At 36.0% G+C, this 26,730-nt stretch overlaps 2 long non-coding RNA genes across 2 annotated transcripts in view; one reads left to right on the top strand and one right to left on the bottom strand.

The window, feature by feature from the left end:
* Positions 1-6,928, bottom strand: part of LOC119866726 — an 88,849-nt gene extending 81,921 nt beyond the window's left edge. The window contains exon 1 of the long non-coding RNA XR_005381158.1: positions 6,822-6,928. This is a non-coding gene — a long non-coding RNA (uncharacterized LOC119866726). The remainder of the gene's footprint in view (positions 1-6,821) is intronic.
* LOC111093109 lies at positions 1,963-20,195 on the top strand. Its single transcript, XR_005381157.1, has 3 exons — positions 1,963-2,120; positions 17,948-18,037; positions 18,526-20,195. It is a non-coding gene; the product is annotated as an uncharacterized LOC111093109 (long non-coding RNA).
* The last annotated feature ends 6,535 nt before the right edge of the window (positions 20,196-26,730 follow it).

The raw sequence follows: 26,730 nt of genomic DNA, 5'->3' as shown, positions 1-26,730 counted from the left end.
TCTGCCTGTGTCTCTGCCTCTCTCTCTCTCTCTCTCTCTCTGTCTCTATGAATAAATAAATAAAAATTTTAAAAAATAAAAGCAACTGAAATTTTAAAACAAGAAGATTCTCCTCTCTAGAGCTCTATGGCCTAAGATTTTTATTATGAAGGTTATGTAGACCAACATACCTTACCCAAGATTTACTGACTTTAGTGAAATGTGATAGCCCTTAGCAGACTGAGTTGTCCTCAAGAATAGCCACAGACCTCAAATGTATTGAAATGAAATGGATCTGGCAAGACAGAGCAAGCATAAGTCAATTAAAAATGAATCAGCGAGTCTTTCTAAACAGTAAGAATAACTGCCTCTCCTTCCTATGTTTACTTGTTTGATGTTCACAGAAGTACACATTTGTACTTACTTCAAGCAGATGCTTCTGTTCTTTTACCTAATGATATGGGGGACTGCTAGAGTAGGATTGTGGGAGGATGGATGTGGACTCCAACAAACATGGCATTCTACTGTAGACAAAGGAAAAGGAAATCTGGCAAATAGAATTTTCATAGGCCTACTCATCCCTGCAACTGTTTGCAAAAATGTTTAGACTCATGCTGTCCTGTAAAAATACATTTAATTTAAGATTTTCTAATAGCCAAATAAACAGATGAAGTGATTTTAATCATATATTTTCTTTAACTAGGTATTTCAAAAATATTATCCCAAGATGTAATCAGTACAAAAATTAGTAAGAAATATTTTATACTGTTTTTGTACTAATTTTCAAAACCTAGTGTGTATTTTATACATATCATACCTCAATTCAAACCAGCCACATTTGAGCATATTAACTAGTACATTAGCTCAGATATAAAAAGTTGACATGAAATATAGTCGTAGACTGGATTTTACTGGATTTTACTCTTTAATGAACATAGTATGTCTGAATGTAGCAAAAAATATAGAAATATACCATCACGTGAGATAACAAACCCTAACTTTCTTTTTCAGTCAATTTTTAATCTGTTTCAATTCCCAGGTATAACCTAGGTGATATTTATGGCTGCAACTATCTTATTTGGAATTACCAGTATGAATTTTGAAGTAGTGGTCTCTAGGGAACTCACTAATACAAGGCCAAAATCCACATTGATCTGCCTTTCAAAGTCATTCTGAAATTCTTGGTAAATGTTAATTATAAGTTCCTAAGAACGTAGATATCTGCTAAATGAATGAGCAAATGGATGGTGATGAAGAATACATAAGTGGATAAAGTTCATATTTCATAATTTTATAATTTGTATTTTTGCTGGTAAAGATTGATTATATGTTATGTTGAACAATTTTATAGCTATATAAAGATGATAGGTAGAATGATAGATATTAATATAGGTATCTACAACTGTTCTTTCAAGTAAAAATTACAGAAACCTAAAATTACTTCTATAGCATTCAGTTAAGGGTAGAGACTGCTTAATTGAGACAGAGGCATTTGGTAAAGAAATCTACGATGGACAATGGAAGATGAAAATTAGAAGAATCTTAAACTCTTTACTTAAATTTTCTCAAGATTATCTAAATCTGCCTGCTTTCCAACTATTAAAATATTGAGGAAAAATATTACTTTTTTCTTCAGTTATATTCTACTTAAGAAAAAAATCTTAAAACAACCATTAAAACCTCATTATCACCTGACCATACTATTATAACTTGTTATTGTTTCCTATTTTTTCCCCATGTTAGCTTATCCAAGACATCAGATCAAGGTCTTCTTATAAGATGCAGTTTTCATTACACTATTCCCATACCAAGGACTTCCTGTCTGTTATCAGATCAACTCCAAACTCCCTGGCATCCTAAATCTCTGTCAGATGCCTACACCTCATAATGTCTCCTGACTCACTACCTCATCAGCCACCCCTCTTTATATTTCTGCACATTCTGTTCTAACAAATTATTTATGCTCAGAGTCTATGAGAAATGGTGGAGAAAGACATGCCAAAGTGCTCTATGAAATTTCACTCTGTACTTTCTGAGGCCAGCCAGAGTGCCCATGAATCAGCTGCAACAGACAGATAGCCAAACCTGGCCAGGGAACAGCTATAAATGTGAAAGAAGAAATCACAGGATCAAAAACACAGGTATGGGCGATCTGATTTTAGAAGATCAAAAACACAGAATGGAAAATATGTTCTGCTGACATGTTAGAAACTCTTGCCAAAAACTGAATAAGTAACTAAATCCTGAATCACTGAAGAGTTGCCCAGTGCTGAGGATTTTTACTACTATTTGAAGGCCTATTTTGTCAAGGTCAGTGAAATATGCCAAATTAAATGACCTGTCCAGCACATGAATCAACCCTGGGAATTTTAAGAAAAGGGTGTTTTTGGCATACACAGAAACTGCAGATTAACCAAAATCATGGCTAGATGCTAATTCCTATCACTTTAACAGGAAGTCAGACCTCAGTACTATTAAGATGAAGTTAAAAATATAATACAGATAATTTGTATCAAAGGCTGCTGTGCTACCTTTATTCAGAGGGATGTAATGTCAGTTAAATGTAGGAGAAACTCTGTGAAAGTTGACCTGGCTAAACTATAAACTCCATAAAAGAGGGATTATATCTAATTCATCCTCTGCTCAATTCTCAGCACCTATAATAGCAGACATCTTAGAATCTTTCAATTCTTTTAGTCATTCATGACTGCTCAATGAATACTCTGGGTATCAAAAGTGTGTTGTTAACACATCTCAGTCCGAAACCATCTATAGTATATTCTATGGCTCAACAAATTATTCTACTTTCTAGGAATCAAACAATACTCTGGAAAGAAAAGGTCTGAGTCCTTCATTCACAAAGCTATGATTCTGAATGAGAAAGGAAGTTTTTTAGTTTTGTTTTTTTTGTTTTTGTTTTTGTTTTTGTTTTTACAGAGAATGCCAATATAATGTATGCCCAAACAAATTAAAAACGCTATCCCACAGTTTTCAGAATTTTAGTCTGGCTCTATATAACTATATGGATTTGGCTAATGTGTAGTATGCTAATTTGTTAGAGTTGGGTTTTTCTTTCTTTTAGAAATATCAAAAAAAAGTCACATTGTTTCACAGTGTCAAATACATGGAAAGAGTTATATAAGTTTCATTTAGTATCATTGCTCTTTCTAATATAAAATTGCATAGAAAAGGGTCGTTTTAGGAGAAAAAATTAACAATTTGTAATGATGCCTTTCAATAAATTAAATTTGAAAATAAGAGGTTTCCTACAAGATAATAATATTAGAACCTCATAAGCATCAGTGTATATCTGATATAATCATGGTCCAAGAAAAACTTTGGCAAACACTGGTGTAACTGCTTTACTCCACTGTTTTTCTTATTCTTAATATGTCTAACTGCCGCTCAACTCCACCAGGATCATTTGTTAAAAAATACTTATAAAAGTCAAATCGACACACTACTCCAAACAATGCAATAAATAGTGCCCCTTTCCCCTACATACATATACACATACATAAGCCTACACAAATGTACAGATCATGTCCTATTACAGAAAATGGAAATCACCTAACAGCAGTAGAGTCCTACTATCATTAGGCATATATTATAGTATGTATTGTTTCACTGACTCATAAAGAAGAGATATAAGTACTCCACTTTACAGATGGGAAAAGTAAGTTTCAGATACATAAGATGATTTTCCAAGGGTCACACTTCCAGGAAGGTGGAATCAGGGTAAGAAGTTCTTTGCTTCTTTAAGCTATTTCTTTCAACCTGTGACTCCACTTTTTCTAGACCTTTATCCTTGAACATTTGGAGAATAAGGAAAGCCTCACATTTTTCCTCAAATTAGTTCTAGTACAGAAACACACACACATATACACAAACACACACAATTCCATATAAAAGTTTTGAAATGAAGATACCTAATCACTTCTGGTGGACATTTGCCCATATATGAGGCATTCCCACTGCAAAGGTACAATGCTAGGAGCTAGATAGTTGAGGTGGTTTTGAATATATTTTAGAGTCCGACCCTGATTCCTCCATTTAACAGCTGTGTGACCTTGAGCAAGTCGTCATTTTTCTAAGCCTCAGATTCCTTGCCTATAAAATGGGTCTAAGAATACTACCCACTTCATAAGGCTGTTCCACAGAGCCCTTAGCTCAGTCCCCAGCCCTCAGAGCAGTGAAAACAGGCTGTTCACGGGTTCAAACAAAATGAACAGAAAACCCATTTCCTGGTCCCTAGAACTGCTGTCAATTTTTGGAAGCATGTTTCCCACCACGAACCGTGGAGTGTTTTTGCAAAGTGAACTTTGCAAGTTTTTACAATGAGAAGCAATTAACTCACATGCTGGGCTGTCATATACTAGCTGTTGAGAGGACTGTGTGGTTGAAGAAGCTAAGTTGCCAAAGTTCAAAAAGCAAGTTCCTCAGCTGAGCTACATAAAAGGAAAAAAGGTCACCTTTGACTGACTTTTGCTCTTGGCTATCAAAGGTGAACAGTTTTTCACAGCATATTCCCCATGTGCTTTCATAGCCCCCCGATGGATGCTTTTGATAGAAGGTTGGAAAGAAATGTTAAAGAAGTGAAATGTCTAAACTAAGCTTCCTCTCTGCAAGAAGCTACCTTCTATTAGAACTACTTCCAGCTCCACTGTGGTGCACCTTGAAAAGGACCCCTTACAAAGCCAAAGATACAAATAAAGAACCAAAATCTCTGCTACAACTCTCCCTTAAAGTGCTTTTAGATTAACTTTGAGGATTTTTACAAACATTTAGGGACTCATCTGGAAGATTTATTCAGGAAGGTATGCCCAGAGTTAACATGAATGTTGATAAATACACTTCCACCTGGCAGGGTACAAACAAGCAACAATTCAGAGTTATTAGCATTTACTTCCTATAAGATTTCAAAATCACAGAATTTGGAATTTAAATAACATAAAAGTAGAACTAACTGCAGAATCTCCACAAACTAAAGCATCATCTGCATAAGGCCATTATAACTATCTGAAACAAAACAAAACACTCCACGAAAAAGGTATTTTGGTATGTATGAGGCAAAATAATTTGTTTCTCTGATTTTAATGAACCAACAAGGTGCTTTCTTATCATATGGAGAAGCTTAAGAGGTAATGTTCATTATTATAGAAACATCCACATGGGCAAGAAATTAGCAATTATGGAAAGTGGGTGAGGAGTAAGTCTAGGAACTATAAAGAGACCCAACTTCGACACAGATGGTAGCATTTAAACTTAATTTTATCTTATTCAAAGAGAAATGCATATAAGTAATAGAAGTAGAAAATGTGCCTTTAAAAAAAAAAAGAAAAAGAAAACGTGCCTTTGCACTTCTCAGTTAACTAGAAAATTCAGTGTCATCAGTAGTTTCTCAGGCATGTATTAAGATCTAATATTTTGTGTGATGCGGCTCTTCATTTAGAAAGACAGCTTTCCAAACCACCATTGATATCGAATATAGTCAGAATGACTTTCGAGTTGGGAGGGAAATAAATTTCCTTTCAACAGGAAAGTAGTGTGATGTAGTATTGTGGTAAAGTGGATTACTGTACTCAATTCTTCGCTCCTTCCTTTATAAAATCATTAATCTATTCCTTGAGCATGTAGTCTCAGTTCTTCCCACTGAGGGGATGCTTTCTCATTCCCACTGATACTGGGGTTGGCCATGTGACTTTCTTTGAAATGTTTGTGGATATGACATGAGCAGAGGCATTAAAAAAGTGTATGTGGTCTGCCTGGGCACCTCTGATAGCCATGATAAAAATACCTCCTTAGCACACCCAATATGAGATATGTAAGCACACCCACTCTCAACCCAAATCTGGAGTCAAACCAGGCTGACCCAGCCGGAAGCAGATCTGTTCCTGCAGACCCACAGATCCACAAGTAAGAAAAATAGATAGATATTTTAAATTGAAATCCTCTGAATTCTGGGGTGATTTGTGTAGCATTACTGAAGCAACAGCTGTCTTCACAAGTATTTAGAATGTAAACTTCAAAGGCAGAGGTCTAGATTTGGACAGCCACTCTGCAGCTTAGCTATGTAACCTTGGGCCAACTTCTCAAAAGACCTGATTCTCAGTTTCCTCATTTGTAAAATAAGTGTAATGATGTCAATCAAATAGCATTGCTACAAATATTAAGCAGTATGATGTATGTAAAACAAACTTTATATATGCCTAAGATATTAGCTACTCTGTAAATAGTTGCTGTCAACTCATTGTCATCATCATCTTCTTCATCATCTTTATATATCAAGCCCTTCCTTCCCTATCTAGGCTTCATTGGATCAATGGTAGCATGTACCATGAAATAGCTTGTGTAAAGCATTTATAATAGTGTTTTGCACAGAGTAGACCCAATAAATATTTCTTTCCTAATCAATCTTTCCCAACAGGTATATGAAGAAATGTTTCAGTAGTATCCTATGCCAAATAACCACAGTGACCAAAAACACAGTATTTTTTTTTTTTTTTTGCAAAAAGTGATGCATTTGGAACCACTCTCTGAGTCCACTCCAGATTGAAGTCAAACAAAACAAAATAAAACCAAAAACACCTTTATACTTCTCTGTAATTTCTGGTTCTCAAACCCATCTAATATTTTGAATCCAGTAGTCAGTGTAGTATACACACACACACACACACACACACACACACACACACACCCTAAGTACTGCTATAGGTCCCAGTGGGAATTTCATAAAAATCTTCATATATACTGTCTTAGCTGTTTGGACCACTATCACAAAACACTGTAAAATGAAATGAATGGCTTAAACAAACAAACAAACAAAAACATTTATTTCTCACAGTTCTGGAGGCTGAAGTTTGAGTTCAGGGTGCCAGCATGCTCAGGTTCCTGGTGAAGGCTGTCTTCCAATTTTATAGATGGCCATTTTCTCATTGTGCCCTTGCCTGGTGGAAAGAGAGATCCTATTTCTTACATTTCTTCTTATAAAAACACTAATCCTATTCATGAGGGCTCCACTCTCAACACCTAATTACAGCCCAAAGGCCCAACTTCCTAAAATCATCACACTGTGGGGGGTGGGGAGGGAGGATTTCAACACATGAATTTGAGGGGGGCACAACATGTAGTCCAAAACATTCACCTTGTGACTTGGCACCACCATCTTTGTTAGACTCTGCTGCCACTTCCAATGGGTACCAACATACCACAATTCTCAGGTCCTCTACACTGACACTCCTGGCACTTCCATATCATGACCTTTGCTTATGCTACTAATGCAGTGAATATCAAGGTACCAAAGCTGCTCAGTGTTCCTTACAAATGGGAGAAATTGATCCCTTTTCTCATAGAAATTGATCCCTCTTCTCATCTTTCACAATCTTGAAATAAAGTAATGCAATAATCTCTTCCACCCTAATATCTTAGAGATTTTAGTAAAAGTAATTCCTTCACTTCTTACTCACAACCCTCTCTCCCATAATATCCAAAATTAAGTTGACCACAGAAGAAAGTCAGGAAGGAAGAAATTGGACTTGGAAGAAATCTGAGAGATGGATACCATTCTGTGGCTAGTACTGTCCCTCTGGCTTGACAGCTAAAGCTCTGGTATTAGGCCAACTTTGTTTGCTTTGCCTCTTCCCTTAATAAGAATTATTTTCCATAAGGTCCTTCAGTTCCTCTTTTGTAAATTATCTTTCAGCATATGTAGTCTCCTTGACCTACTCACACAATTCAGGCTTACGATGATATTGCCTAGAGCCTCCTGCTATAAATATGGTGCCATTTATTTGGTGTAAAAAAAATGAATAAATGATAAAGGAAAAAAACTGGAGTCTGAACAAGTTATATTCAGAAACTCGGCATTATTTTATTTTTTAACCACTTGGTAATCTAACAAATACCTCAAACTTAACATATCACAAATCAAACTCTTGATTCTTCAGCCCACCCCAAACCTACTATTCTATAGCATTCACAGTCTGATGAAAAACAATTCCATCCTACTACTCGCTCAGGCCAAGAGCCTTCAAGCCACCTCTGACTCTTGTTTCCCAAATTTCAGATGCAAGCCATCAGCAAATCCTTTTGGTTCTACATGCAAAGTACATGGAGAGTCTAGCCACCTCTCATGTCTTCCATTACTACTATGTTGATTCAGGCCCCCATCACCTCTCAGCTGGACAGGCGTAAAAGCTTCCTAAGTGATCTCTGCTTCCATACTAAACCACTTATTGTCTATTCTTGGTAGAAGCCTGAGTGATCCTTTAAAAATATAAGACAGAAAATATCTTTGCTCTGCTCTTAGCCTTTACTTCTTTCCATCTCACTCACAGTAAAAGCTAAAGTTCTCCCAATACAATACTTCTAAGACCCTTCACCTGACATCCTTCTCTTGCTCACTGTTCCAGCCCTTTGATCTTCATGCTATTTCTTGATTTTCCCAGGTCTGCTCCCATCTTAGGGATTTTATTCTAGCTGACCCCCCTGCCTGGAATGCTTTTCTTCTAAATATACTCTTGGTTAACTTCCTAACCTTCCACCAATATTTGGTCAGATCTCATTTTCTCAGCAGACCGATCTCAACAATACTAACTGCTCTCCCTCAATCCCACCTGCTTCCCCATTCCCCTTACCCTGATCTATTCCTTCATTTTTTTCAGAGCATTATCAGCACCTATTATAGTAAATAATTTAGCCATTTATTGTCTCATTTCCTTTTGTCTATCTCCTCTCCCTCATGTAAGTTTCATGAGGGCAGGGTGCTTTAACTCCTTTTTCCATTAAACACTGCTAGCCATATAAATGAACACATATCGAGAGGAGGAAAATCAAATTATATCATAAAGTAATTAATATCAATTTGTACTTGCCACAATGGTGCTTTGCAGAGGGCCAAGGAGAGTTTTCAAATATTATAAAACAAGTTTTCGTTCTTCAATCCTAGAGCCATTTTTTAAAATATTCTGTATATACACCAAACAACCTTTTGCACTCACGCACATTCTAATTATTTTATCTATTTCAAATGTCTCACAGATACAAGATTCACATTTGTTGATTCTCTATCTAGTTTCCTGGGACCTAAGAGGTATAAACTAATATGCAAATGGCAATTAGTCCAAAGGGTTACATCATGACATAATTTTCAGTAGCAGGAAAATGTCAAACATGGCTAATGTAAAAATGATGCAGATGGCAGATGCTATAGAGAGAAAATGGGAGATGTTTTTGAACAAATAAATAAAAGTAAAGTTATATATCAGCTTCACAAACACATCTTATTTACATCCCCTTTAAAACAGCATATGCTTCTTCAAGCTTACACATGTATCTCAAACATAACATGCCAAAAACAAAACGCTTTTCTCTCCATTCCCCAAACTTTCTTCTTCCTTAAGAAGAAAAACAGCACTGACATCTAATTAGTTAGTCCCTCCTGTTTACACCTATTTAATGCCAATTCTACTCAATAAATGTCTCTCAGAACCACACCCTTCTTTTTGTAACTATTATATGCTTCTGTCAACACAGCCAGCCACATTTCTTGCCTGGATGACAGGGATGCACTCTTAAGTGGATACCCCAGGTCTTGCCTTTCTCAAATCCATCCTCCACAAAGCATATATGATCTTATTACCACTCCATTGCTGAAAACTCCTTTAATGATTTCCCCTTGTTTTTATTTGATTTTATTTTATTTGATTTGATTTAGAGTGGAGGAGTGGAGGAAGGGGCAGAAGGAGAGGGCGACAGAAATTCTCAAGGAGACTCCCAACTGAGGGAGCCCAACACGGGGGCTCTATCTCACAACCCTGAGATCAGGACCTGAGCTGAAACCAGGAGTCAGACATTTAACTGACTAAGCCACCCAGGGGCCCCTCCCTTTGTGTTTATAATCAAGTTTTTAAAAAGTCTTAACATGGCTTACCAAAAAACCTTTGACATCTTAATATTCCCTGTCTCTTAAGATTCAAGTAAAGGAAAACTTTCATGTTTGAGTTCAAAGTACACAGTAGGATATTTTAAGAAAGGTAATTTAAGGGATCCCTGGGTGGCACAGTGGTTTGGCACCTGCCTTTGGCCCAGGGCGTGATCCTGGAGACCCGGGATCGAATCCCACGTCGGGCTCCCGGTGCATGGAGCCTGCTTCTCCCTCTGCCTATGTCTCTGCCTCTCTCTCTCTCTCTCTCTCTCTTTCTCCATGACTATCATAAATAAATAAAAAAATAAATAAATAAAAGAAAGGTAATTTAAGTTAGGTTTCCCCAGAAGCAAACCATCAGACTAAGATTTGAGTACAAGGAACGGTACTAAAAAAGACTCAAGATGCATCAGACAGAGAAAGCCCTCAGCCAAGAACCACAGGTCCTTTCCATAGGATACCTGGTTACGGGTGAGAACCACACATGCCTACGGGATATGGTGGGGTACCAGGAGCATCTGCTAAAAGGGTTACAAACAAAATGAGTCTTTTTCCCAGTAAAATAACCAGGTCAATAAAGGATCTTGAAACTATATAACATAATGGTTGAAGGAATGAAAAATGTTCCACCTAGAAAAATATATATAAAGTTAGAAACTTAACTCTCCCCTTAACAACACTTACTATTGAGTGGAGGGAAACTGAAAAGCAAATCACTGGAACATAAAAGTTTTTTTGTTTATTCAGTTTCTATATTGTAACTCTTTCCCCTCTGGTCATGAAAAGATAAAATCCAAAATATTTATGACCTAAGGAATCATAGGAAGGTCATATTTCCTAACTAATCAGTTAGTCTAAAGTGAAATTAAATTTGGATATGATCTGTTCTCTGGATTAAATTGACAAAATTTTCTGCTGTATTTGCCATTCAGTATAAAGATATATTCTCTTGTGATTAAATTATCCTAGTGTGTAGCTAAAATCTAAGCTTGTAATTTTTAAGAACTGTGAAACATGTTTTCATTAGTTACAAAATATAATGAAACAGGATTCATGTAGGAGATAAATAATATGTCTCAAATTATACTTTTTAATCCCTTCAAACATAAATGAGTTACTAATACATGTTTCTGAAATTCCTATCCTCAAAGTTCTACCTTTTTTTCCCCAAAAAAATACTTTAAAAAAAAAATGTAAACAGCTACGACAGCTTTGGGCTCAGAGATGGCTGTCACATGTCACTATATTCTCTCTCCAGAAGTTTCCAACAAGTATGATTAAAAATAACAGCACTCCTGACAGCTTCTAAACCCTAACCCAATGAAGAGCTTTTATACTTTGACACGGGAATAACTACCCACAAATCCTGAAATTCTGACCTGTGGTAGAGGGATTACACTTTTCGTATGGCCACAGGGACAGACTAAAGACAAAAGTGGGAGAAGGATCTCAGCTCAAATGGAGAAAGTGGAGGAAGAAGAGGAAAAGGGGGACCAGGAGAAGGAGGTGCAGGAGTGGAGGAAAGAGAGAAAAAAATGCTAAGGAGAGTTATCTAAGTGTAGATTTGGCTTGGGAATTAGAAATAACTAACGTGCACCCAGTTGATTGGACCACATCACTTTAAGGTCTGTTTCTACTTCTGAGATTCCAGGGTTTATCTGGCAGTCATGTACAAGATGAATTCGAGAAGAGTAGAGAGACAGAAAAATCAGTTAAGAAATATCTCAATAATAGAGGTAAGAGGAAAAGTAGAACTATAGAATGATTCTGGAAGTGGAGAGGAGCAAATATACTCTAAAACTTAGAGAGTCTGCTCAGGTGAGAAGGACAAGAGAGTAAGGATTCAAAGATGCCACCAAGGTTTGGAGCCTACTGGTAGGGAGGTTAAGCAATCACGAACAGAAACAAGACCCAGAGAAGGAACAGCAGGTCTGAGAGGAAATAATAGATCTGCTGGGCATTTATTACTTGACATCATTAGATAAAACCAACAGGTAACTGGAAATATGAAACTGGAGCTTGGAGAAGAGGTCAGGACTGGGCATACAGAATTGGAAACTGCCTGCACATCACTGACAGTCACAGTCATGACCTTAGAAAAGACTGTCTGCTTGGAGAGACTATAGGGGGGAAAGAAAACAAACAATGAAAGGTGTTTTTGTGATATCTAAGTTTAAGAAATGGGGAGGGGGGAGAGAAAGAGAGAAGGAGGAGAAGACAGGAAGGGAGGAGGAAAGGAGGAAAGAGGAAGGGAGAGAGGGAGGGAGGGAACAAATCTCATCACCAACTTTGCAGAAATGAGTCAGTAAAATATTTTACTATAGAGTTCTATAATATAAGAGTTCTATAATAGTCCTAATTGTAACAAAAAAATGAATAACTTTGAAATTTTTACTTGTATCATTTTTTTTCAATTTTTATTTATTTATTTATGATAGTCACAGAGAGAGAGAGAGAGGCAGAGACATAGGCAGAGGGAGAAGCAGGCTCCATGCACCGGGAGCCCGATGTGGGATTCGATCCCGGGTCTCCAGGATCGCGCCCTGGGCCAAAGGCAGGCGCCAAACCGCTGCGCCACCCAGGGATCCCTCTTTACTTGTATCATAACTTAATATTCTAATTGGAAAAACTCTCACTAGCAGAATTATTTTCTGCTTTCCATATTAAGTGCTTGGGGTAACCTCCTAGTTATATAAGGGAATAATAATAAATATTGATACACCGCTTATTTACAAGGAAGTGTCTATTGTTCATTTCAAGTTAAAATGAGATGACAGTTCCAAAAACTGTTGTGGCCATCTCTGTTTATTTGATTGAACTCTTGGGATTTGTCATTGTTGCACTGCTTTACTTTACCTAATGATATTGGATTAGAATTACCTAGCTTTATGGATTTGAAAAGTGTTTTCACATGCTTCATCTCTTTCAACTCCGATGGACATCCTGTGAACTAGACAAAGGTCTAATTACTGAGGGTTTAAATGGCTTGCCCCATGTGAGCTGCTGATGAAGCTAGTGCATGGCTCCTTCACTCCAGCACATTGACCCTCCGCCTCTGTAGGAAATTGTGATCTCTTGTTTGCGATTTGGTCGTGCAGCTGCAGGACTCCCTTCTGAACATTTATATTCATAGAAACATAGAGCATCAACTGATTTGTCCCTTCAAGCAGCAGATAAGAAATAAGACAAAGGAGAGCTAGGGACTTGTCCTAGACACAATCTTTTAGTTCATTAGAGCAGCAAGAAGCAGGCTATGAACAATAGTTATCTGTTACCTATCTATAAAGATGAGACTAATTTGTAATAAAAGTAACTCTGGTTTTTTATTTCTTTTTACACTAGATGAAAAAAATCTAGTGACCAAGGTGAATAAAATTATAAGGAAGTTTTGGAAATCTCTATTTTACAGACTTCTAAAATTTTTTTTTTAGATTTTATTTATTTATTCATGAGACATTGAGAGAAAGGCAGAGACTCAAGTAGAGGGAGAAGCAGTTCCCTCCGGAAAGCCTAACACAGGATTCAATCCTAGGACCCCGGGATCACGACCTGAGCTGAAGGCAGAAGCTCAACCACTGAGCCACCCAGGTGTCCCTAATTTTAATCAGTTTTTTTTTTTTTTTTAATGCAGGCTCTCTGTGAGGAGCCTGATGTGGGACTCAATCCCAGGACGTAGGGATCATGCCCTGAGCCGAAGGCAGATGCTCACCACTGAGCCACCCAGGCGTTCACAGACTTCTAAAAATTTTAAACATACTCAATATGAGTCAGTCTTCTGCTCCCTCTTATCTCTTTTTCCATCTCTTGTAAAAAACCTGAAATAACAGCATCCTAAACTAACTTCCAGTTCTCTAGTCTTACCATCCCATCATCTTATTACACATTTTCTTTAACCTATAAAAGCTTCATTCCTGCCGTAAGTTATTCCTCAAAACATCTACATTTCAAAAGTTTGGCTGTTTTCCTTTTCTATCAAAAGCACTCAATATAAAATTTTCTGGAATAATGCAGCCTGCAGGGATCTGAAGACACCCTCAAGCCATGCACTTCTCAATCATTATGTTTCCTTCAACAAGTCTTAAGTTGTCTTAGATCTTAAGTGGTTGTCTTAAATAATTTTAATAACAATGTGCAAACGTTATTTATCCTTTAAAAAATAATTGGTTCATACTCAAGATTATTTCTAGAACACCACACCACAACTATAATTTTCTTGTATTTTGATATGCTTCCTTTAATGGGAGATAAAAGAATGTTATATATCTAGAGGTATAAATTTCAGAAATTATGTTTATACCTTAGGCCTGAGTTTCTGTGACTGTTATCTGAGCCATATAGCATGGTGACAATCTGTGCATCAAATCCTCTCACATGAAATTCAAGATACGTTTGCTTGGCAGAGGGTATAATAATATTTGGCATCCTAGATCAAACAATTACCATATGCCAAAGGCTTTACCACAACCTTGCAAACTGGGTCCTATGGAATCCAATGTATAAGCAAGAAATCCGAGGCTCAGTAAAATTCAGTGACTTATAGCTACTAAGCAGTAGAATTGGGAATCAACCAGGTGCATTTCACAGTAAAGCTTAGGCTCACTTCACAAGAATAATGATATCATGGCATCAAGATATATTTCATACATCCTAAGGGGTGTCCATAAATGTCCTTAGGCTCTTCCTAAGCAAAAACTAACTCTGAGTCAGGTCAGCGAATCCAGGAATCTAAGTTGAAATGTTGAAGGAAAGAAAGGAGTAAAGGAAGGAAGGAGAGAGAGAGAGAGAGAAGGAGAGGAAGAGAACAAGGGCAGGGATGGAAGGGACTCAGAAGACAAACAATTTCTACCCCCCAAATCCCCCCCCTAGAGATGCACTCTACCCTGGGTGCATCTCGAGTTCAAAATAACTCCATGGTGGCAGCAATCATGTTCTAACAAATGAGGCAGGTGTGTTCTTTCCTAGTAAGTGCATAGGCGGGAGCCAATCTAATAGGTCAATTTCTCTCTTCCACTTTATTGAATATAACATGCTGTGCACATCACAGTTCTTTAGGACAAATGCATTTCAAAAGAAAAATTAGTCTGGAACATTGAAACTTGCAACTGTGTATATTTTACCAAATGTCAATCTCTATTTGCTGGGTGATTTGAGTTAGTCTGGTTCATTATGCAATTCTAAGCCTGAGAAAGTAATTTCAAATAGAAAAAAAAAAAAATGACTTATCCCAAATCTTGGACTACCTGCAGTTTCCAAAAGTACGATTTAAGCCATTTTCCACCACTCAGTTATAATTTCGCTTTCTACTCCCCTGCTTCCAGCTAGGTTACAACCTCCTGACCATAAGAAAAATTGCCTCAAGTCTTACCTTAATTCTTCCATTTTGAGATAATTTCAGATAACAGTACATACTTATTTGAGAGTCTACATACCATTCTTCGTTCTCTTCTTAAAAGTGAGACTTGTTTTTTGGGGTTTTTTTAGGTTTCTACTCAGTTTTGTCACTCTTCATTAATGGATTACTTATCATGTAAAAGCATATTTCTAGATACAAAAATTGCTCCCAATGGCTATTTTTTATCATGATTGTCAAATTCTTCCCTGACACCTGTTTTAATATAATGTGGCAAATTAAATTTAAACCTTTGTTATTCTCTTTACCACAGTATAAGAAATTGCTGCTACAGGAAGTGACTTTTGAATGTGTTTTATGTCCAGTATTTGTGCCAATAACAATAATAACATTCATTTTGTGCTTATATGTACCAGTATTTCAAATTAAGTATTCCATCAAAAAAAAAAAAAAAGCAAAGAAGACAATTTCTTTCTATAGTTCAGATTATTTCCTTAGCTAAAATGTCAAGCTGAGGATCCCTAGGTCACTGAATGTTAGTGATTTACAAGCTCAATATACAATTATATCCATAAAGATTATATTCCCCCTCAGCAATGCATGAAAATTCTTTATTCCATAGCTTTGTCAGAATTGCATAGTCTTACTATAATTCTTTCTTGAAAATTTTCCTAATTTGACAAGCAAAAAATGAGACCTTCCCTGTTGTTTTCATTTGCATGCTAATAAGTTTGTTAGCCTATTTTATTTCCTAATTATCTATTAATGTCACTCTCTGTTATCTATGAGGAACTTCCTAGTGCTGTTGTCCCCAATTTGAATGAACTCTTTAAATACTAAACCGATTAACCTTTGTCACATTTATTAAAAATGGCTGCCCCAGTTTAGCTTGCTTCTTAATTTTAGTCTTTTTTATTTTGGACCTGCAGCCCTTTTATGTTCAAATAATTAAAAGTATTGATCTTCGTCTTTATAAATTCTTCTATTACAAAGCCATCTTAATAAAATGTAAATTGTTCATGTCACTCCCCTATTTTTTTTACTTACAGTGCCACACTCCTCAGTATAACAAGTAAGACCTTTCATGATTTAGTTCTATCTCTTACAAATCATCTTTCCTCACTTCCAGCCTTCAACCCATGATCTAACCTTGCCAAATTCCTTTTGTAAAAGCAACCTGCTTTCTTCCCACATCTAGTTCTTTGCTCGAATGCTTTCTTTTCCTTCCAAAACCCATCATCCCCAGCTCCATCCCATTCTCCTGATCAACTTCTCCTTGTAATTTCAAGACTCAAATTTGTGTTCCCTTCCACAATGCTCTTTTAAAGCCACTCATCCTATAGATACCGGATGATTTACCCAAGTGTTCCATAGCATTCCAAACTCATCTCCTTCATAACACTTACAGCACTATGTTGTACTATCTCCTCAACTGGATGCCAGTATGCTGCACAAGCCAATATTTACATATTAGCATTTCCATATTATCTCGCACATAGTACATGTCAGTCATTATTTGTTAAACAAATGAATTAGTGACAAAGTTGATGGTGAAGGGTATTGGCACATGTGGATACATTTTATTTGTAAATATATACAACTTTTTTCATAGCACATGATGTGAAGAGAAATAATTGGGAGAAACTGAATGATTTTCAAATCCTTTTAGTACTTGAAAACATTCCTATGAGTACCAAAGAAAGAACAATGCTATGTCAAGAAGCAGAAACATGTTTCTGAAACCACAGGCTGCTTAAGTTATACCACAGCATCTAGTTGAAGTATCAATAAAGACAATTTATTGTGGCCTTTTGAAGAGGTGTATTTTTTATCTTTCTCATACTACATTTCCTATTTTACTCAACCTCAAGAATACATATTGAAACTTAAATGACATATCAAGGCAAAACCAAGAGACAACACCATAATAAAGAATTCCAGTCTTGATTTACTCTCTAGGCTGATTCTCAAATCACTAACCTGAAAAATACAGTGGGTGGGTGTGGTGGCAGGGGGAGGAGGATCTGGATCTTTTGTGTATCAAGTTTCAGGTTTAAATAAAGAGCTTTGTCAAAAATGAATAGTATTGCCATATAAAGTAACAGTGGCCTCAATAAAACAAAAATTGATCTTATTTCAGTAAAAAAAGGCTATAAAATCAAATAATGTGTATCAATTGTATATTGTAACTATAAAGACATAATTAGGATTTCTTTAGTGTTTTTTAGTGTGATGTCTCTGGAAACAGTAGAGCAGAGATTAATGTGATAAATCTTAAAAAAAATTCCAGTTCAACAGAGCAAACTATCCAGTGCATATCACTAAGTATCTGTTTGTCTCCAACAACTTTTGTCCAAGTTAAACCTCAGATATTCGCTTATTTTTTCATTTAACATAAATGTTGGATCTTCGGGCTGAATAATATTCTTTATTAAAGATTTCAATAAAGTAACTCATATGGCTTAATAAGACACATGCTCTCATTAAGGAGTTTATAATTTAATAAAAGTATAAAAATAAAGTGATAGACACCTTAACTTTAAAACCACAATGGGGAGAATGATAAGCAAATTCAATAATTTTACTTTGTTTAAACTAATATTACAAAAATGATCATTTGAATTGCATATTTAAAAAGTAGAATGTCTACAGCCATTTAAAAGAGAAATTAATTTCATTAATTTTATGTTTAGGATGTTTCATCTATCAAATTGGAACAAAATGATAAAAATACCCATGGTGAATGAAAGTGTGAGGAAACAGACCCTTAACTCTTCTGATAAGTGAGTAAATTAGTCTAATTTTTTAAAAAGGCCATCTGACAATACGAACTTTCAATATATACATCCTATATCTTCAGTCTTTTTCTTGATTTTATTTTACTTCTTTGACATAAGAGAAACTTGGCTATTCTCTAACAATAGTTTCTTTTTAAGTCCTAGAAGAACAGTTTTTTTTTTTTTTTCTCTCAGAATCCCACATCTCAGGAGCTAGAAGTGAGTTAGGCATCCCTCTTATTTCCCTTTGTCACTTCCAATGATTAGTCATAGTTACAAAATACACTCATACACACACACAAACACACAAACACACATCCCTATACTATTTGAAGATCAGACTTCACCACATTCCATCCTTTCAAAATGCTGTCACTTTTTTTGAAACTGTCAAACTGTTAAGTAAGTTCTATCTACCAGGTGGGAATGATATTGAACTGAACAACCTCATTAAAGTCCATTTCCTTCCACTTATTCCCTTTCTACTTCTGTAGGCTGCAAAGTAAATGTTGTGGTGCAGGATTCAATCTCTGGAGGAAGACAGTACCCTAGAGGATGATGGAGCAATGAAATAGAAAGAGGTTGGCCCTGGAGGATCTTCTGGAGCAGAGCTGCCTCCCTATCTATATCACATGCCTGGATTGTTACATGACAGAAACATATGCTATGTTATTTGAGTCCTGAACTTTAGGTGTCTCTCTCTCTCTCTCTCTCGGTGTCTCTCTCCTTCTCTTATCTCTCACTTTAATCTCCATCTCTAGATCTCTTAAAATTGCCTTAGCCTTAACCTTTACTAATCCATGACTGAAAGAGTTAGAGATCACATGGATAGAGATGGAACAAGAACTCCATTCCTAATCCTGACTCCAGAGCCAATACCCTTTCCACTTACATTAGGTAAATAAGCTCTTGGGGGTAAGAAGCAACTATTGCTGCAAAGAAATGTGTTATAGTGATCTTCTGGGTCTTCTTGACCTCCTTACACCCTGTAGGGCAGAGCACACTGAAAATACTATGTTCCTCCTTTCTGTTCATTTTATCAGTCTTAAAAAAAAAAATAGCATAGCCAGAATGGTAAGTCTCTTCCCACTTCCCACAGAAAAAGCCTTCTGTTTAACAGACAGAACGTGGCCAACGCCACAGGAGACCTGGCTATGTTCCAGACATGGAGTAAAGCTGACTTGAAGCACTGGAAGACTTATGGGACATCCTCATGATACAACTTCTGACCTCAGTCACGGACATTGCTCCTTCTTCACAGTTCCACTACTGTATTCATCCCTGTACAAATCTTAATTTAGCCACAACAAGCTCATCATACATTTTTATGACTCTTTTCTCTTCCCTCATTCTTTCTCCACCCATAGATTTTTTTAATAATACTTTATGTGCCTTTTGCTGATTTATTTCTTGCCCTCTGGTAAAAGAAACACAATTTGCTTTTAAAGACATATACATGAATACCCACATACACACAAACATATTAAATAAAAGCTCACAAAAAAACCCCTCCCATACACCCAACTATAGGTGATAAAATAAAAATATGGCAAAGTTAACATCTAATATAATTGTCTTAATATTTAAACAGAACATAGGAAATAATATTCAATATAAAAACATTTAGAATGATTTTACTGAATATCATGGCTTTGCTTTCCTGTTTTTTAGTTCAATCAAAGGTGGAACATACATAAACAGGAATACATGCTGATCTGATTCAGTACAGTCTATTTTTTTGCTGTTTTTCATGAAGTCATGATTGAAAATCCTAATTTACACAAACAAGTTATTGTGAATAACAGCAATGCATTCTACGTATCAAAAAATTCTTCAAAGTTCATCAAAATTTATGGTAAAATTAAAGTCTGATGACCATTCTTCAGTGTATCTGGAGAACAATGCTCCAATATTTCATTTTTAGTTCAGGAATCAAGTTTAACTCAATTATTTGTTCAGAACTATAAAAATCAAATATATGTTTTACCACAATGTTTCTCTTAATCTTTCAAATATTTCTTTGGTAATAATTAAATGCCTGAGATAGAGAAGTGAAATGTAGTAACTCTCATTTTTCTTTTTTTCAAATTGTCATTAAAAGTTACAACAATACTGGGGCACCTGGATGGCTCAGTCAGTTGAGCACTCAACTTAGTTTCAAGCAGCAGACTCTTGGTTTTGAGTCAGGTTGTGATCTCCTGGCTCATCGGATCAAGCCCTGCATCAGACTCCCTTTGTCCCTTCCCCCACTTGCTCACTTGTTCTATCTCTCTCTCTGAAATAAATAAATAAAATTTAAGAAAAAAAGTTACGATGCTGAGAACAAAGTAGCCTTGGTGATTACTTGTAAATCTCACTATAACCATGACTTCTCTTGTTATCGTAGATATATCTGACTTGTGAACTATACCTTTTAGTTTCAAATTTAGTTTACTAAGAATACCAAAAATATTTATTTAAAGATACCAACTCTCTTACCAGGCAACACAGCAGCTCATTCACCTCATTGTTGACCTGCCTTATAGGTAGAAGACAGAAGCCAGGACTGCAGCATCTCCAGCTGCCACTGGATTTCTTCCTTCTGCTTTTCTCTAAGTTGGACCGAGTATGTGTATAGCTCTATGCCAGCTGCTCTTGAAGGACACCCATATCATTTCACCAGGGATGCAGGTGATAAGAGAAAGGCTAGTTTCCAGTATGTCCTTGCTCTGACTTACTTCATATCCTATTCTCCTTCCCAAAAGCTAGCCTGGCTGACCTCTGACAACACCAGGACCAACACCAGACTCAAGAGTCCTTACACACACAAACACACAAAGTTCTTGCATAGATATTTCCATTAGGTCACATCATTTTAGAAGACCTAATCCCTGCAACAAATCCTTTATTCTGTATCACTCATACCGATTCTGCTTTTCTAACCAAACCCTTTCACTAGTTAACATTTTCTCAATGTTGACTATTTACAGTTCCATACCCAATAGCTAAACATGAACAACTCTATTTTTTTCACATCAACCTTCTCCTTCTAATAATAAAAACCATTTACTTAAAGGTAGTCATGTTACTTCAATTAAAATGTCATGCCGTCCCAAACTCTAATAATGTTTTATTCCATAATGTTCTTTTAAAACACACACACACTGAAACTCAGCTGAAAATCTCAACACTTTGCCAACTGTGAGTCAGTATCTCCTGCATTTTGTTTCACACTTAAATGTAAATTGTACCAATGTAAAACTAATTCAATATTGATGTCTCAATTGTTTGACGACCAGGATAACATCACCATCATGAGTATTGATAGTAGAGCCAAACAGCTTGGCACTGAACCTAGGCTCCTCTTCATACTTTCTGTGGATCTTGGACATGCTACTTAACTCTCTACTCCTCATCCCTTCATCTATAAAATGACACTGAGAAGAGTCCTCAAATCATAAAGTTGCTGTGGTGATTAAAAATAAAGGCAGGAGTGCATGGGTGGCTCAGTCAGTTGAGCTGCTGACTCTTGGTTTCAGCTCAGATCATGATCTCAGGGACCTGAGATCGAGCCCCATGTTGGGCTACACACTCATTTGGGAGTTTGCTTGGGATTCTCTCCCTTTCCCTGTCCCTCTTGCCCTGTCCCTCCCTGTGCTCTCTCTAATAAATAAATCTTTAATAAATAAATGTATGCAAAGTTATTAGAAAAGTCTGTGTAATAGAGTAAGGGTCTTATAGGCATTAATTAGCTATTATTATTATTATTATTATTATCATTAGCCACAAATTCAAATAAGGCACCAGTGAGCAAAAGATGAAAGCTCTTTCTAGCCAACGTATTGCATTCATAACATCTTTCCACTTGTTTTCTGTCTCATACACAAATTGCAGGTAGCCACAGCATTAGATGTAATGTGCCCTATTGTGCTGAGAATACCCATGACACACTTTAATATTTTCTACTCTTTTCTATTTGATTTTATTAACATGCTAGCCACATAACTCTTCCTCTACGGAATCTTATGGGCTGCTTGACTTAGGCCTGGAAGGCTGAAACAATTATGATGGGAATGCAAGGGAAAGTTAAAATGAATAGCTCAAATTAATGAGTTTCTGCCCCTGGAGCTATGATAATCCCCCAAACCACATGCTACTACATAATGGGGGAGGAGTGGGGTGGATGTTGAAGCGATTTCCCCACTATCCATTGTCATACATATATTACCACATACTTATGAGTAAACACTTTGGGAAATTCTCTTTTTCTGGTTTGGACTTCAACATTGTTCAACTCCCGTAATAAGGGGTTATGATATGTTTAATAAAAGCTCCTAAGAGTGTGCCAGCTCCCCCTGGCCCCACCAAATGCTGCTCATAATCCATGAAATTGACTTCCTGATCTACTAATAAGTTAAAATTTACAGTTTAAAAAATCCTATATTATCTACAAGAGCTGAGACATCATACCATGTGGGCTCTTGGTTCAACTGCACCCAAAATAAGGAAAACCAAAAACCAAAAACAATGAAAAGGCCAGGATCATCTTCCAGCATCCTCGTTTTCTCCCTTCTTGACCTTCACTCCCTGTAATGCTTCCATCAGTGCCTAGTGTCTTTATTTTTTAAATTCCCTTCTCTCTAACATCATAAGTAGCATTTAAGAAGACAAACACTGGTGGGGTGCTTGGGTGGCTCAGTAGATTAAGTGTCTGACTCTTGACTTTGGCTTAGGTCATGATCTCAGGGTCATGGAATCACTGGGTTCTGCACTGAGCGTGGAGCCTGCTTGGGATTCTCTCTCACCCTCTCCCCATCACTTTTCAACCCCTCATCCCCCTGCCCCCATGCATATTTTCCCTCTAAAAAAAATAAATAAATAAATAAACACTGGAGTCAGAGACCTGAATTGGAGCCTTAGTTTATTGGAGCTTATTTGTTCTCTAACTGAACAACTACTTACCTCTTGGAGCCTCAGTTTCTCCCCCTACAAAAATTGGAATACAATGAATACATAATAAATGAGTATTTGTTTTCACCCCCAGAACACTAGGTTTTAGATGTCTAAACTAAAAGAAAGAACTTTTAACTACAAAATGTCAAAGATTATAGTTAAACTGTAAAGAAGGAATTTTTATGGTCAAAGAATGCTTTTCAACAAGTCCTAAAGTAACATTACAGACATTTATATATTTGATTCTGTACTTGCTGAAAAGAATGATGAAAAAGGAATAAAGCAAAAAAGCAAACTGTTCCTAAAGAATACTAGCTAAATCTCTTTTGTCTTTGAGGTAGTCTGAAAATATTCAGTTACAACTAGGAGGTAAATTATCTATCTTTCTTCTTTTAAGACTAATATTTTAGAAAAACAATTCTTGAGAAATGATTCCACACTGAGTTCTTTGGAAAACAAGTAAGTTAAGGGGTGAATTAGCTGAATGAAAACTGTTTTTAGAATCATTAAGAATCTGTATGACCCCCCCCCCAACCCTTCCCCAATGAATCTTCCAATTTGCCACATGCTATTTTATACTTTTGTTAAAATCTATTTATGCATTCACATTACTTATTCACAGCCAGGAGATCAGAGCCCTAAAACAGAAATCACATTAAATGCTGCAGACAGAATGTAGAAAGGCTGTAAAATTACCCATCCATAGTTATGGAGCTGTTATTAACCCTATGGCAAGAGGCCAATTTACAGAAGTTATTTAAAGTTGTCATTCAGAGAATGTTAGCACTCCACTGTGGTCCCATATTTTCCACATCAATTACATTTGATTTATAAGTTTTCACTTTTGTAATGCCTAACATTTGGCCATCAGCAGTATGGCCTTTTGCAGCTAGTTATAACTAAATAGAAATTATACTTTATATTTTGATAATAAATGTATTGGGTAGATTTATGTTCTTGTGTTTGACTTTACATTATTCCTGAATATTCAGTATCCCCAACATCAATTTCAATGGGCTCAGTGGCTACTCATGAGTTTGATTAAGTGCTAAATAGAGGCACTTTCTGCTTGGGACAAGGAAGAGATAAAGGAGGAAAAGCTGAATAACTTCTAGAGCTTAAAAAAAAAAGGAAAAAAAAAGGAGTTGGAATCCAATCCTTCAGATTTTTCCTTTCTTTTGCTGTTTTTATATGAGGGTATCTAATGGGTGAATTGAATTTCAGTAAGCTAATAGCCATGGATTTATTCTTGATTCTTGCCAGTTACTGTAGTAATATATCATTCTTTAAATTGATGCTTCAGACCATTGATCATTACACTGAACTGAAATGGTTAAAGAAAACCTAATAAATTATGACTGGGATAAAATCAGAGCATGACAAGAAAATGTAACCTTGCATATCTACCTAATTATGGATGAACTTTTTGTACAATTGATAGTTTTGAGATGAACTTAGTTTATGCTAGAAAAAAAAATCCCATCCCATTGTGATTATTGTTCCTTCTAATATGCTTATTTAAAAATTACTCAATATTTCTTAATGGATTAAAACTGAGCTGAAGTGGATAGCAAAAGGAAACCAAATGCAAAGAGGTAAAGAGCCAATTACTACAGAATAATTTGTATCATCTAGCAACTCTTAAAAATGCTTTAATAATTTACTATGTCTTCACAATAACCCTTATAAGAGTACAATTTTATAAAGCTCGAGTCCAAGGAAAATTAAATAACATATTATTTATTTTACATACATTGGTCATAAAACTTTATTTTAAAAAAGCAAATAAATGATCCACATTTATTTATAACTAAATAAAAGTTACAAATAGAAATCTGAATAGTGATTATCACTGGGGGAGAAGAGGGATATGGGGTAAAGGAAGAACTCAAAGAAAAATGAAAGCTAAACCTGGTTTCTAGGGCAGGGGTTGGCAAACTATGGCCCATTCGCCAAATCCAGCTACAACCTGTTGGGTAAATAAAATTTATTGGTACACAGCCATATCCATTAGTTTGCATATTGTAAGTGGATGCTTTTGTGCTACAACAGCAGCATTGACAAGTTGTGAAAGAGACCATATGGCCTATAAATCCAAAAATAATTGTGGGTCTTTACAGAAAAATTCCACTGACTCCTGATCCAGCTAGTAAAAATAAGGAAGGCCTATATTAATTATTATTTATGTGTGGAATGATAGGATTTATTAACTCATTCAGTTGCTTCAGTTTTATCTATCTTCATCTCTAATGAGAAATTGTTAATTCCACACAAAATTACATACAAGTAGTGAAAGGAAGGGCAATTGATATTAAAAAGATCAAGTTGTGTTTGTTCTATAGGTTCTCCAACCTGAAGAAAGAATCCAACATAGTCCTTTTAGCATGAAACCAGGAAAGGGATCTTAACTTTGACTACAATAGAATGATAAAATAGTATTTTGTAGCCGCCCACTGAGGCTGACTATACATAAACTGAAAGAGAATTTGGTGGAAATAGAGTTATTCTATTCCATCCCCTAGATTCTAAATAACTTCTTAGATACCAGTGAAAGCACAGTGGTCTCTTTTGGTGCTTAACTGTCCCTTCCAGAAAGTGCAGATCATAACAGCAGGTTATATATAGACCACTGGTTCTCAACCTCTGATTTTGACACCTTCCTTGGCCTGCTAGACATTTGGCAATATCTAGGAAATTTTTGGTTGTCACTCCAAAGGCATCTAGTAAGTAGAAATCAGGGATGCTGCAAACATCCCATAGTGCACAGGGCAGCCTAGAACTCAAGTGCTGAGGCTGAGAGACTCTGATACAGACTCTTGGATTGAATATATTGACAATTAGAGTTAAGATTCTGATGGGGAGGCCAAATCCCAGATAAGTAAATGCCCTTTACAAAATACCGTCAGGATTTGGCACACATGATGCAAACACAGACACATATTCAAACACATCCTACACACTCTATTATTCAATAATCACAACCCTTGAGGCAACATTCTATAATTCAAACTTCTTGGGGATATATCTTTCCAAGTCAAAAATACTTAATAAAAAAAAATACTTAATTACTCATACATTTTGCCTCAGGTCTTTAGTATATCATGTATGCAAGGAGGCAGTGCGCAGATATAACTTTAAAATTACACTAGTTTTCACTTTATCATTCATTATATATAGATAATTGCCATTTTGCAACAATGTGAATGGCAAAAAGTCACTTTCATGAAGTTTCTTGTTATGCAGCTTTGAGTAGGGCTTCAGCATCTATGCATGCCCTGATCTATGTCCAAATGATATTACTGAGCACTCTAAGAAGAGTTTCTGGAAAATTATCTGAGCTTAAACAGTCTGGTTGTCACCACCAAGAGACAAGAAGTGGTTTTAGTAAATGTTTCAGATGTATCCCAAAGAGGCTGTGAACATTTTCATTGAAATAAAGTATCTGTTTTATAATTAGCATTCCATATGTAACTATTCCCTTTTTTAATTTTAGTAAATTAATGGGTATTTCTAATCTTCACAAGAAGATATATGACAGCTTTGTTGTTCATTAAGTGTCTCATTAGCAGGCTCTAGAAAAGTAGAATTCTAAACAACCAAAATTAGTAAATGTTAATAGACATTTCTGAAACTTTTAAAATGCAAGCTATAATGTTCATAATCACAGCCAGCATGTCCATCATTATTTATTTATAGATGTTGTTAGTAAAGATCTAGCAGAAACACTTATTAAGGAAATTGAAATAGTTGTCTTCACAAATGAATTA

The sequence above is a fragment of the Canis lupus genome, chromosome 29 (assembly GCF_011100685.1).
Source record: "Canis lupus familiaris isolate Mischka breed German Shepherd chromosome 29, alternate assembly UU_Cfam_GSD_1.0, whole genome shotgun sequence".
Taxonomy (NCBI): domain Eukaryota; kingdom Metazoa; phylum Chordata; class Mammalia; order Carnivora; family Canidae; genus Canis; species Canis lupus.
This window is presented reverse-complemented; position numbering and strand designations above follow the sequence as displayed.